The sequence below is a fragment of the Hakea prostrata genome, chromosome 9 (assembly GCF_041222555.1).
Source record: "Hakea prostrata isolate BN-2017 chromosome 9, UWA_Hpros_2, whole genome shotgun sequence".
NCBI lineage: Eukaryota > Viridiplantae > Streptophyta > Magnoliopsida > Proteales > Proteaceae > Hakea > Hakea prostrata.
This window is the reverse complement of record NC_142608.1, coordinates 55,923,971-55,938,101: the sequence shown is the minus strand read 5'-3', so window position 1 is coordinate 55,938,101 and position 14,131 is coordinate 55,923,971. Positions and strand designations below refer to the sequence as shown.

Sequence of the window (14,131 nt, the reverse complement as noted above, 5' to 3'; positions counted from 1 at the left end):
AGAGCATCAAAAGACCTAAAAGCAAGATATTCTCGGATTCTATATTCAGCTGGCAGCCTGGCGGCCAATCGACCAGGCTAGGACAATAAGCCTGACACAGGGAAATGGAGGCCTAAATCAACTCAAATTCAAGTGGGCTTCTTCCTACTTCACAATTGACTTGTCTAGGTCAAAGAAATGCCTTCAAATCATGACCAAGAGTGCATTAGGTCCATCAACTAATTTCTCCTTCTTCAAGGTGCAGTTTATTACCAAACACTGCCAAAGCTTCCAAGTATGGAGCACCATCATCAATCTCCATGGGTTTGGGGTCAAACACCATGTTTTCTACTGAGAGGGCCCATAGTTGTATTCTTCCTTCACTTCGGGTCTTCGGACTTACAAACAACAGGGTTTCTAGGTCAAGGTTAGGATTGGGTTCCTAGGGATTGACGGCAAGTAAATGGTAGCATTGAGGTGTGAGAGTGGTGTGAGGTTTCCTAAAAATAGTGGAACTTCTTTTCTCTCTAATTGATGTAGGCAGGGTTTTGCCGAATCGTATTAAATTCCTCATGTGTATTTTTGTTTGCTTCTTCTTCGTTTGTGGTAGTGCATCTATATCCCCCAACAAGTGGTATCAGAGAAAGGTTCGGTGGATCATTGTCGAAGGTGTGCAAAAATCTAGAAGGAGAAGAACAATACAAAGGGAACGGAGAAGGCTTTGACGGATTGATCGAAATTACAATTTTCTACTTTGAGTATAATTATTTTTTTTTTATTATTTTTTATTATCATTTTTGAATTGTTTGGGTTGAAAACAAGGAGGGACGATCTTAGTTTAGGATCATGGAGACAGTTGAAGAAAATACGTTGGGTTTGATCATGAAAAAAAAAAAGGGGGAAGGCAATCTGGCTGAGATTGTGGAGTGTTCGTTCTTTGTGTTCTTCTATGCAAAGAGTTTTTTTTTTTTTTTTGCCCACTTTAATCAGTGGCCGTTCTGGTTTGAGTTCGGTTGGCATTTGGCTTGAAGTTTTAAACGAGCAAGGATGGTTCTGATGTGATGTTTCCATTGAAAAAAAAAGTGGAAAATTGCAAAGAAAAATCTAAGTTGAATGTGAAGAAAGAGGTCTAGAAAAAAAAAAAAAAATATATATAGATTTGGTGGGAGAAAAACAAAAAGGGAAAAAACATTATATTATGTGTATATTATTGGATGGGTAGTGTATGTAATGTTTTTGCAGGATTTTGCGTAAAGGTGTTTTGTACAAAGTTACATGTTCCTAGGGTTTTGGGGCACTCCAAACTCAGTGGAAGTGATAGATCGAGGAGATTTGTTCTTCTATTGGTATTAGTCTTGTGGATTTGTACAGGGATCAACGGTCAGGTTCTTTAGGTTGATGATGGATACAATGGGCGCAGATCAGGTGAATTGTACAAGCTTGTAGGGAGTGAGGAAATAGGTGGAGCTTCAGTTGACCCTCGAGTAAGGGGTATGGGCAAATGGAATTTGCATGTCGTTCATGCATTGAACAAGGGCAAATTTGGGAAGGAAGTGGGTGACCTTCGCTTTGGACTTGGTGAGTGGAGGTGATCTCTTGGAGATGGCTATAGCAATAGGAGAAGTGGGGCCATGTAAAGTCATATGGCAGTGATGAGTTGTATGGAACACCCTAGGCATGGGGGTGTGGCCATAATTGATTGCAAAAAGACATTGGCAACAATATCCTTTAATGTGGTTTGAATAGTTTAAGCCAAACTGGGGATTGTTGTGTTTGGGTGTCTTGTATTTTGTTGGTCTATATAATTATATTTTAAGTTGTATTTGTAATTGGATCAGGGTTTTTGATCAATTACTTGTACATGGGTAAAATTGTAATTATATAAGGAGTAGGGTTTTAAGTTCCCCTATAAATAGTCTATGTGGGATAACATAGATGAATTAATACTTGCAGAGGATTGGGGGCAAACAAAATACTAGTATTCTATAGGGATTAAGGGAAAGCAAAGGGTAGTACTTTATTAGGTGTGAGAATGGTATAAGGTTTTCTGAAAATAGTGGAACTTCTTTCTTTTCGGTGGACGTAGGCAGAATTTTGCCAAACCACGTCAAATTTCTCGAGTTTATTTTGTTGGGTATTTCTTTGTTCATGGTTGTGCATCCATATCCCCCAACATATATCAGCACGGAGATTTGAACTCATGGCCTCTTCACATAAAGGTATTAGTCCTTGCCAACTAAGCAACCCTTTGATGGTGCTTTTTTATTTATTTTTTATTTTTTAAATTTATTTTAAGGCCACTTTCTAAATCCTCGCTCCATAGCCTCCTAGATTCCACCCCTAATCATTGTCAACTCCATACGAAGGACACTAAGCAACCCCTTGCGATTCTGCCATTTTTTTTTGGGGAACTTGCAACTTTTTAAATGTTGGGGATGGGGTATTAAATAATATACGGAGGGGCTACACCCTTGGCCCTGAGGGGATCGAACTCTGACCACTTACCTAGAAGCAGCGTTGCTTTTTATCAACTGAGCCATCCCTTAGGTTTGATTGTGCCATTTTCCCAACATATGTTACTCAACCCTGTTAAATTCATATTTGGTAACTGTTAGATTTTTTTCCAATCTTGCATTCATGAGGTTTGGTCTCATCGTCACTTTTCAGTCCTAAAAAATTGAAACTTTGCATCTGCCTCCCCTGTAGTATAGAAGAAGTTAATTTAAGGACAAATTATCACTTTTATGACGAATTTGTCCTTTTTCATTTTTTTAAATTTTTTACATTTGAAAGGTTTAAAGTTTATTAATTTACAAAATCAGACCCTCCTTCATTACCTGATTCCCAAATTTCCAAATCCCTGGTTCTACCGCTTCTAAATCTTTATTTTCCAAATCTTAGTTGAAGATTGGAATGAATTAATGTGGCGTAATCTCCACTGTTGGGCGGGGGGCCGTGTAACCAAGAGGATAGTTTGAAATATCCGAGGAAGCATCTGCACGGCTCCCAGCAAGGAAGCATGGAGCACCCCGTCCGCATTAACGTTGTTGCCCGTCACCATCGACTCTTGAAGCGGTCCCATGGGTAAGTATCGGTTGGAACCAATTCCATTACAAGAAAACCTCTTGCGATCTCAACTCCTAAGAAATCCTGTAAATAACTTTGCATTAATCGCAGACTCCAAATCACTCCATTGCTCGAAGCGAAACAAAGAAAGAGAAGGGAATGAAATTAATTAACACTTACCGATGATGAAAGGCAAATCTCCTTCGGCTGTGGATCAATCTGTTGACTTCTTTAATCGGTGCAACCTTTAACCGTTTCGATAAACGAAGAATGATCCATTACCGATGGAGGTTAGAGCAGATTTCCGAAAAAAGAACCTTTTAATCATCTTCTCAATTTGTCAATTGATCGAAATGACAAAGAACGAGAAAGGAATGAAATCGGTTAACAGAGCTTCATATGGTGATGAAAACGGCGGATCTCCATCGGTTGTCAGAAGTCTACTCACCGATTGACCTTGTTCTAGGATGAACCTTTAACCGTTTATGATAAATCGGAAGAATGATCCATTGCTAATGGAAACGGTTAATCTTTCCTGAAGAAGAGAAAAAACCTTATTAATCATTTTTCAATTGATCGAAACGAAACAAACAAAGAAAGAGAAAGAAAGAGAAAGGAAATGAAATGAATCAACACTTTCTTTGAGTTTGAAAAAGCTTGATACCCATCGGCCTTTTTCAGATGCAATTTCTGCCAGTTGACCTCCTCCTTATCGAAGAACCTTTAACTCACTTCTGATGACAGAGAAGAACCAGAGATTTGGGAATCGGGTAATAGAGGAAGGTCTGATTTTGTAAATTAATAACTTTTAATCCCGTAAAATGTAAAAATAAAAAATTTAAATTAAGAAAAAAAAGGGCAAATTCGTCCTAGAAGTGATAATTTGTCCTTAAATTGACTTTTTCCATACTACAGGGGAGGCAGATGCAAAGTTTCGGTTTTTTTGGACTAAAAATGACATACACTAAACCTCAGGGGGTCCAGATGAAAATTACCCTAGATTTTTTTCCAATCTTGCATTCATGAGGCAGCTCATAACAGCCGGTTTTCATTCTTAAATCAAATATTCTATAAATCTTGTACCAGCTAGCTAGAATTAATTCCCGAAAAATGAAAGATGTTTTTAGAAATTTTTATTGTTGTAATAAAATGAATTTCAAACTCAAGTTCGAATTCAAGTATTTCAAAGTTAACATAAAGAGTTTGCCAAAAATGGTATGTTAAAGCGGTTAAAGATCCAACTTCTCTAGGGAGGTCTTGAGTTCGCACCCACTCGGCGGCATTAATATAAAGAAGCTCCTTTGATGATGTAAATCGTGGTGCGTGCAAGCTGGCCCGGATGAACCTCATATCCAAAAAAAAAAAAAAGTTAACGTGAAGATGGGTATCTAATCTTATCCTCATCTCCTATAGTTTGTATTAAACTAGAACTGAGATGAATATCATATTTTAAATTTTGAATTTGATTTCTAACAATAACAAGTTATAAAATAACCTTCCACCATTAACGTGAGTGGTGTGGAAGGCTTCTTTTAACTAATTCTGAAATGATTGAATTATATCTATTGCAATCTTAATATTATATATACGTCATTCCATTAGCAGAGTTTGCAAGGCGACTCATCCACCACCATCACCACCACCTTTCTATTACATTCATCGTCATTACAGATGAAAAGATTCCTAAATCAGCAGAAGAAATCCTACATAAAGTACCCAAAAACTTCAATCTATTGCTTCTCCCTCCACCAAACCTCGATGACCTCCAGAGCGCGAGGCCCTTGACACGCATCTGTAATGCAGTTGCTCGGTCCCTTCCTTCTCTTCGTGAGGCGTTCAAGGTCTTAAGCACCACCACTCGTCTTACTGCCTTGGTTGTTGATCAGTTCAGCACTGACGCACTGGATGTTGCCAAGGAGTTCAAGGTTTCACCTTACATCTTCGGCCCAATGCCTGCGATGGTGTTGTCATGGCATCTTCATTTTCCCAGGCTTGATGAGACGTACTCTGGTGAGTTTGGAGAAATGCAAAACCCAATAAAATTGCCAGGTTGCGTTGCTCTTCATGGGACAGATTTATTTGATCCAATTCTAGAGAGGAAAAACGAGGACTACGCATGGTTTCTACACCATTGCAAACGCTTCAGATTAGCTGAAGGTATCATGTTTAATAGCTTTCTGGACTTGGAACCAAATGCTATAAATGCAATCAAGGAAACCAAAGATCCCAACATGCCACCGGTCTACCCAGTAGGACCAATCGTGCAAAGCGATCCAAGCGATGGAAGTGAGGAATCTGATTGCTTGAAGTGGTTGGACAATCAACCTCATGGGTCTGTTTTGTTTGTGTCACTTGGAAGCGCTGGAACCCTTACACCTGAGCAATTTACAGAACTGGCTTTTGGAATTGAGCTAAGTGAGCAAAGATTTTTGTGGGTTGCTAGAAGCCCAGCTCGGATGGGAACACTAGGCAGCTTCTTTGATCAAACTATCAAAGATCCTTTTGCCTTTTGGCCTGAGGGGTTCCTGGAGAGAACAAAAGGGATTGGCCTTGTATTGCCTTTATGGGCTCCTCAAATACAAGTGCTAAGCCATGATTCAACTGGAGGGTTCTTGAGTCACTGTTGATGGAACTCTGCCTTGGAGAGCATCGTACATGGTGTGCCCTTGATTGCTTGGCCACTCTATGCAGAACAAAGGATGAATGCAGCTATGCTAGTTCAGGACATGAAAGTGGCATTTTCACCCAAAAAGGGAGAAGATGGAGTAGTGGGGCGAGAGGAGATTGCAACAGTGGTGAAATGTCTAATGGAAGGAGATGAAGGGGAAAAAATTAAGAATAGGATGAGGGAACTCAAGGATAATGCAGCAAAGGCATTGAGTGAATATGGTAGTTCAACAAAATCACTCTTGGAGGTGATTAATATATGGAAGACTCATGCAGCCATGTAGGGTTCAAATCATTTGCAGCTATGGATATGTTGGCCATCTTTCAACTGAGCAAGGATTTCGAATTTAAGTTTAAGCCTTGGATTGAGTTCTACACCCTTTGGCTGCAGACGATTTTGAACTCCATGTGTTGACATGTTAGCAGTATATGCACTAGAGATATTAGGGATTGTTTGATATATAAAACGACTTGGAATCAGTTTTCCTCAAAGAGACACGAATATCATCATCATGTGCTGCCCTCCACCACCCATGCTACACATTCTGGTAGGGGTTTAACCTGCAAGGTCTAACAAGGTGACTCTCATGGGGAGCTGATCTAATATTTTAGTATGTTACTTTTTCCGAACCTTTAATAAATATAGTGTGGCCTTTTTTTAATTTTGTTTTGGTATAAGAACAATTTATTTAGACTTAAAACCACGATTTTGTTTATAACCTAAAGCATTATAAAACCCACACCTAGTTAAAAACAATGGAGGGTTACAATTATATTCCAAAATTTCTGTCCGGATTTAGCTCCTTCATTTGCCAGTCGATTTGTAACCACATGTCGTTCTTGAAGAGCATGGTCTAAAGCTCTGCTGTCTTTTTTTATGGTCCTAATTTTTCGACATGCTTCCCTCTGTTGATAAACATGATGATAGGTAACTTCCCAATTGTCTCATTCAATAATAATGTTTGGGAGTCCCAAGTCTTGTGCCCAAATTACTATCACTGCCTTTGCCAGAATTGCCGATTGTTCTTTTAGAAAAACTAGCTAAAACAAAGAATCAAGAATATTTAATCTCTAAAAGAAGAAATTACTATTAGACAAAATCATGATAGAATTAATATACCTTTTTGAAAATAAATTCCAAACTTGTAGAGATGATATAAAAGAAAAAGGAAGATCTAGCACCACTTAAGCAAAAGTGAAGGATGAAACTTGAAGATGAACAACAAAATAAGAAATACGTTTGATGCCAAGGATCTCGGAAAAAAATCCTCTGCTGTGCACAGCAGTGCGACACCACAATTCGACACGTGGCGTATTCTTAATAAACGGCTCAGATTAGAAAGCAGTGTTTTAAGTGAAACTGATCCACCTTATGACCCATTTATTAAAAAAAAAAAAAAAAAACCCCGTTTTCGTGACCCACTTCTAAATATGGATGCCAAGATTTTTTCTCATTTTTCTCCCATTGTGTTACCGTGCGATGTTCCCTTTCCTCCTCTGTCGCCCCAGTAGCAGTTGCAGGTGGAAGAAGAGCTTTAGAGAGATTGATTTGCTGTGTTTCTAGGTTTCGAGTGATCGATCTGTTTTCCCTTGAGGTTGATTCTCATCTTCCTCTCTACCACACTCGCTGATCGATCTTCCTCTCCACCACACTAGTTGATATGGCTAATGGACGGTACCTTTGGAGGAATTTGTTTATTCGAAGCTCTCTGATTGATAAACCCGTTCTTCTTCTTCTTCTCCTTCGTTTGTGAATATGGGGTTCAAAATCTGAGGTTTTGGTTATGATTCTTTTATTCCTCTAAACCCCATTTCGTTCAAAATCTGGGATTCAGTTTCCCTATCTTGATTTTTGTTAGAACTCCATGAAATCTGAATTTTGTAACTCGTTTTTGTATATATATACACTCTGTTTCTGAAACAGTGAGAAAGTGAGCAGCAAAAGAAACAAGTTAGAAACATATGAATGAACCCCAGTTCTTGTTTCCAAGATCCATATGTCTGAAACAATGACTCATAGTCAGCATGTGGAGAATGCAAAACATGAGTTGGAGCAGGAAAATAAATCCCAAGTTGAAGTCAATGCTGATCAGCACGATTCAAGCTTGATGACAGAGAAAGAAGAAAAGGCAGGGGATAATCCTCCAGTAACACTCGTTGATGATAAGCATATGGAGGAAAGCTTGGCTGAGTCAAAGGATGGTTCTTACTTTTAACTGGGTCACTAAAATGGATTTTTTTTTTCTTTAAATGGGTGTTAAGGTGGGTCGGTTTCACTTAAAACCCTGCCTTCTAATCTGAGCGATTTATTAAGAATACACCACGTGTCGAATTGTGGTGCCGCACTGCTGTGCACAGCAGGGAGATGTGCACAGCAGAGGATTTTTTTTTCCAAGGATCTCATAAGCAATCAAGGTGCTCACTCTAGCTGGACAGGTATACCATCACTTGGTATTTTGAGCTTCTAAAAAATTAAAATTCCTTTGCCTATGTGACCTTGAGATATTTATATCTTTAGGGTGGAAATGACAAACCATAAAGTCCACCCTAAGTGAGATGTTAGCCCTCTAATGCTTATATCCAGAATGCCCTTAAAGCTTACATTGACAATTACTAAAAAGCCCCCAACAGAATTAGGGAACAAAATTACATAACTGCCATTAAATAAAACAAAACAAAATTGGTTTTGCAAAAAATAGAGAAGAAAATAAATAAGTTTTTACTAATATATATAAAATCAATTTTGCAAAACCATTTTATCGATAAATCCTTTCAAAAGGCAGTCTATAGGTACGCATACACTTTCATAATTGTCAAGTCATTGGCAATGGAGAACTATTCACTAAGATCAACACTCAACGTACATATAATCTTTACATGGATAGACTCCACGGATTCGAAGTGTACTAACCATAGAGAGACTAGTCTTCATATCTCCTATAGTCTGAGCAATTTAACTTGCACCCCTCAAACCCATTATAGTCCAATAATGTATATTAAGAAAATAATACATTTTGATGGATGCGATCAAGTCAAGGACTACAAAGTGGTTCAAACTAGATGATCATCCATAAAATCAGTCCAAACAATCCAATGGACCAAATAACCACATAAATCATCATAAATAATAAATGCCACATAAAATTAAAAATAACCTTACAAGCGTCCAATGTGAATGTGCAAGTAATATAATAACACGTGTTGGCCACATAATTCCTACAGTCTCCTACTTGGCATAACACAATCCCAAATCCATTACATGTTTTTTAAATACACCAAAAGGGAAACATTTTGTAAACCTTTTGTGAAGGGGTCAACCAAGTTTGACTTAGATGGCACTCTCTCAACAACAACCTCTTGCTTTGTAATCACATCACGAATATAGTGATATCAACCTTCTATGTGCTTGGCCCGAGAATGACACTTTGGATCTTTTGTGATTACATTGCAGAATTGTTATCACACAGAAGTGGAATAGGTTTCTTTACGCAATCCACTATCAATAATTCTAACAAAAACTTTTAAAGATAAACACCTTCTTTGGCAGCTGCATTTTAAGCAATATATTCATCTTCTATTGTTGAGTGAGCAACACATTCTTGTTTTTTACTTTTCCAAGCAATAGCACCACCACCCAAAATGAACACATAGCCAGAGGTAGATTTTTTGCTATCAACACACCTTTGATAATCAGAATCTGAATATCCAATGAGGTCAAGCTTATTAGAATGATAAGCCAATCTAAAGCCTTTTGTTTGCTTAAGTTACCTCATTATCCATTGCATACCAACCCAATGCATTCTCCCAGGATTACTTTAGAAACGACTAATCATGCCAACTGCAAATGCTATGTCTAGACGACTACAAATCATCGCATACATCAAGTTTCCCACATCATATGCATAAGGAAATAATAAATCATTCAATTTGGCATTCTTAGACTTAGGACTATCTTCCTTAGAAAGAGGTTTAAGATAATTATAAGGAATTTTTCCATCAAAGCAGTTAGTCATATGAAACCTACTTAGTAAGGTATCAATATACTTTTCTTGAGATAAACTCAAAGTTCTATTTTGACGATCTTGCTCAATTTTGATACTCAAAATATATGAGGCTTCACCCAAATCTTTCATTTCAAATGTGTCAAACAACCACTGTTTAATTTCCACCAACATAGCAATATCATTTCTAGCAAGTAGAATGTCATCAACATAAAGAGTAAGAAATGCAACATTTTCTCCATCTTTCTTCACATAAATGCAAGCTTCAGTAGTGTTTTGGATAAAACTAGTACTAGTAACTACAATATGAAACCTTAAATTCCATTACCTTGAAGCTTGTTTTAAACTATAAATTGGTTTCTCTAACTTACATACTTTTCCTTCATTTTCTTTCGAAACAAAACCTTCAGGTTGTTCCATGAAAATGTCTTCATCAATATTCACATTCAAGAAGGTTGTTTTCACATCCAATAGATAAAGTTCAAAATCAAAATATGCAACCAACGCCAAAATGGCACGGATAGATTGTATTCGCACAACAGGAGAAAAAGTTTCAGTGTAATCAACCCCATACTCTTGAGTGTAACCCCATTCATATCCTTCTTTCTTTTAAAGATCCATTTGCAACCCACAATTTTGGTATTCATTGGTTTACCAACTAATTTTCACACACCATTCTTATTCATAGAATCAATTTCATCTCGCATAGTATTAATCCAATGATGACAATCAATATCTGACATAGCTTGAGAATAGTTCATTGGATCTTCAACAACTTCATTAACACTAATTCTTTCAAAAGTTTCATCTGAATAAACATAATTGTCACATCCTCCCAGCCGGTACCCTAACTGGCATACCCGAGAGTGTGATCCACAGCCCTAAAGATCAAGTTTAAGAACAATCATATCCATTTCGCACAATAACATAATCAAAAGCAAGAACAAATCATAATGTTCAAGTAATTTATAATAAAAGTCAAGAAAGGATCTTAGAAGGATCACTATAGAATATTAGAGTGCGGAATAACAAGATACCGAATCAAAAGACAACTCCAGAGTATAGCGGAAATATACCCTACAAACACATGCGGAAGGTAGATCGAAATCCAAGTAAAGCTCTAAGCTAATACAAGTAAAGCAAAAGATAAGTGTCACATCCCCCAAGCTGGTACTCTAACTGGCATACCCAAGGGAGTGATCCACAGCCCAAAAGATCAAGTTTAGGAACGATCATATCCATTTCGCACAATAACATAATCAAAAGCAAGAACAAATCATAATGTTCAAGTAATTTATAATAAAAGTCAAGAAAGGATCTCAGAAGGATCACAATAGAATATCAGAGTGCGGAAAACATGATACCAAATACATAGGAAACTGTAGAGTATAGCGGAATTATACTCCATAAACATATGCGGAAGGTAGATCGAAATCAAAATAAAGCTCTAAGCTAATACAAGTAAAGTAAAATATAAGTCTAGAAGAATGTAGAGAAATCTAATCCACATCTTCAGTCAGCTCTTCTTCTCTTTCAGTCTTCATCTTCTTCACCTTGCGCTTCCTTATATGGGCCGTCAAAGAAATCCGAACCTGTAGAGAAGTCTAACAACAGATTGTACAAAAAAAAAGGAATGAGTTTCGAAAGAAACTTAGTAAGGCAAGTTAATCCATAACAACATAAATAACATGTGGCAAAACATAACAAGATGCAATGCAATATGAAACAGATAATGTATGAATGCATCTAAACTCTATGTATGCTGGTCTCTATGGCAGACATGCTTTAAGTCATAGCACCGTACTTCTTTGGGTAGGTCACGCATACGGCTCCTGTTGGTAGTGGGTCCAGCATCCCTCAGGACAAACCATGGTAGGGGGTTAAGTCAACACACTCTCTCACAACCAATTGGTATAAGTACCGGCGCATGTCAGGGTAAAGCCTAGCCCAATGCAAGTCATCTAGTCAGTTACATCAACTCAGGTCCAGATACTTCCATTCCTTGCCTTGGGCGATCCTTTCCGGTATCCTTTCCACTAGAGTCCTAATAGTCCCGGACTACGGACTCATCAACCCTATTGGTTATCCACATATGGTAAACGGGAAGCTCTCATGTCCCCTCACGGATCATTTCACCGGTCTTGAGCCCAAGTCTAGCCATATGCAACCCTCCAATAAATGGCCCCCACAATGTGATTCCCATCCTCTCATGGGTTGGTTAGCGGTCTTGAGCGCCCGTGAATCCCCATTGCTGCCACGGGTCGTTCGGTCTCAATACGCTTCCGAATCGGGTCTGATATAACGGGGACATCCTAGCCCAACACTGCTAGACAGCCCTAGTATGACATCCATTGATTCGGGAAAGCGTCGATGGGCATCTTCGGAGAACATCCCATACTATTCCCTCCGATGTCCAAGGACAGAAGCGTCAAAAGGACACTTCCCAATCCCAAACCAAACTTAAACAGACACATTCAGATTAGTCATGACATACAAAATCAACAGTTCATCATATAGAAGAGAATATAAAGTCGTGATCTAATCATTAAACAATATAGTAATAAGCATTTCATATAAGCTTAAAAGAATACATAAGTGAAGTACTATTGTACTCACAGTAGTATATCAGAAGTATAAAATATAAGAACAGTAAACAAACTCATAGTTTCACAATTAGAAACCAGAGAGAATGCAATCTATGTAATTAAGGAATTAACTGTCCTTACCTTGATTATCGCCGAAGATAATCCAAAGATCAAAGAGAGAGGCTCCAAACTTAGCAAATAAACCCCTAACAATCATAGATATAACATTAGGAAAGATGCCTAAAAGATTAGAGAGCAAACGAATCAAACTGAGCAAAAATTGAAGCTACTGTCTTCATTGGTCGATTGATTGGTCTACTGACCCAGTCGACCAATCGAGTCAGTACGAGATAATGAAAACTGTTTTGGCCATAACTTCTTCATTTGAAGTCGGATTGATCCGAAATTCGAAGGGGAGCTTCCTAGGATGTATTAGAATCATATGGGAAGATAAAATCATCAAGTCATGGTCAAAATATGGGTTCTTGATTTGACTCTAGAAACTAGGGTTTCAACCTTATGGTTCCCATAAAAAGGTTATGATCACGGAAAGAGAGGGAATGATTGTTATCAAGAAAATAACAAGAAATCTAGTTTAGGTTAATAGAAACATTGCCCACGAGGTTTCCCTCACATGGGAGGTTACCAAAAGGTTTCTAGAAAGATCATTCAAGGGTTAGGGTTAAGGTTTCAAGAATCTATTGGCTAGGGTTAAGATCATGATGATGATCATAGATCTCAAAGAATAGAATGAGATCATGGAATAGATGGTTGCAAGGATGCATCATCTTTTTCTTGATCTCAATCAAGAACAAGAATGAAGAAAGAATAATTTAGAAATCCTAATTAGGTTAAACATGGATCATGAAGAAAATATAGTATGATCAAGGATAAAGGATTAAAGATTGATAGGTTACAATTCTAGTAAAGAAAACGCATTGATTGGATGTTAACAAGATCAAACTAAGGGTTCTTGGTTTGATCCAAGAAGTTAGGGTTTCACCTTTTTTTGGCTCACAGGAAAAGGTTGAGATCAAAGAATGTAAGGGAATTAATGATTGGTCAATTAAAACAAGAAAATCATAGAAGGTCAAATTTAGATTAACATAAATATGACCATGAGGTTTCCCTCACATGGGAGGTTACAAAAGGTTCTCCGGATGATCACACAAGGTTAGGGTTTCAAAGGTTAGGGTTTCAAGATTAGGGTTTCAAGAATTCAACTGGCTGGGGTTGAGATCATGATGATGATCATAGATCTCAAGGAACAAGATGAGATCATGGAGTGGATGGTTGCAAGAGTGCAGCATCTTCTTCCTAATCTCAACTAAGAACAGAATTAAAGAAAGAAAATCAGAGATAGAAGAAAGAGTGAGTATACACATACCTTTGCTGCAGGAGGATGAAGATTTCTTCAAGTCTTGTGAGAGATCACCAAGGAATGCAAGGGAATTGATTAGATTAGGGTTCTAACTCGTTCCAGAGGCTTAGGAGGCATAGGAGGCGAAGTAATCCCGAGATTTGGACTTAAATAGAGCAGCCACGACCTAATTAGCAAAAACAGAACTCATTGGTCGATTGATTGGTTTACTGGTCCAATCGACCAATGAGTCGACCAATCAGGACAGCAAAGTTCAAACAGGGATTTGGAGGGCTATAAAGGGTCAAATTGAGTGAGGTTTTCTTCTACGAGTCAATCAAGAAGTCTAGTTTCCAGAAATACTTTCAGATCAAGCATGGGAGTTCATTAGGTCCACCAACTAAGCTCATCTTCTTCGATGTGCAAGCAGGATTTGGTAGACATAGCTCAGCAACTTCGGACAGGGATTTGGA

The 14,131-nt window shown here is 38.0% G+C and overlaps 1 pseudogene; it reads left to right on the top strand.

The window, feature by feature from the left end:
• The first annotated feature begins 299 nt into the window (after window positions 1-299).
• On the top strand, window positions 300-5,996 carry LOC149005630 (hydroquinone glucosyltransferase pseudogene; annotated as a pseudogene).
• The last annotated feature ends 8,135 nt before the right edge of the window (window positions 5,997-14,131 follow it).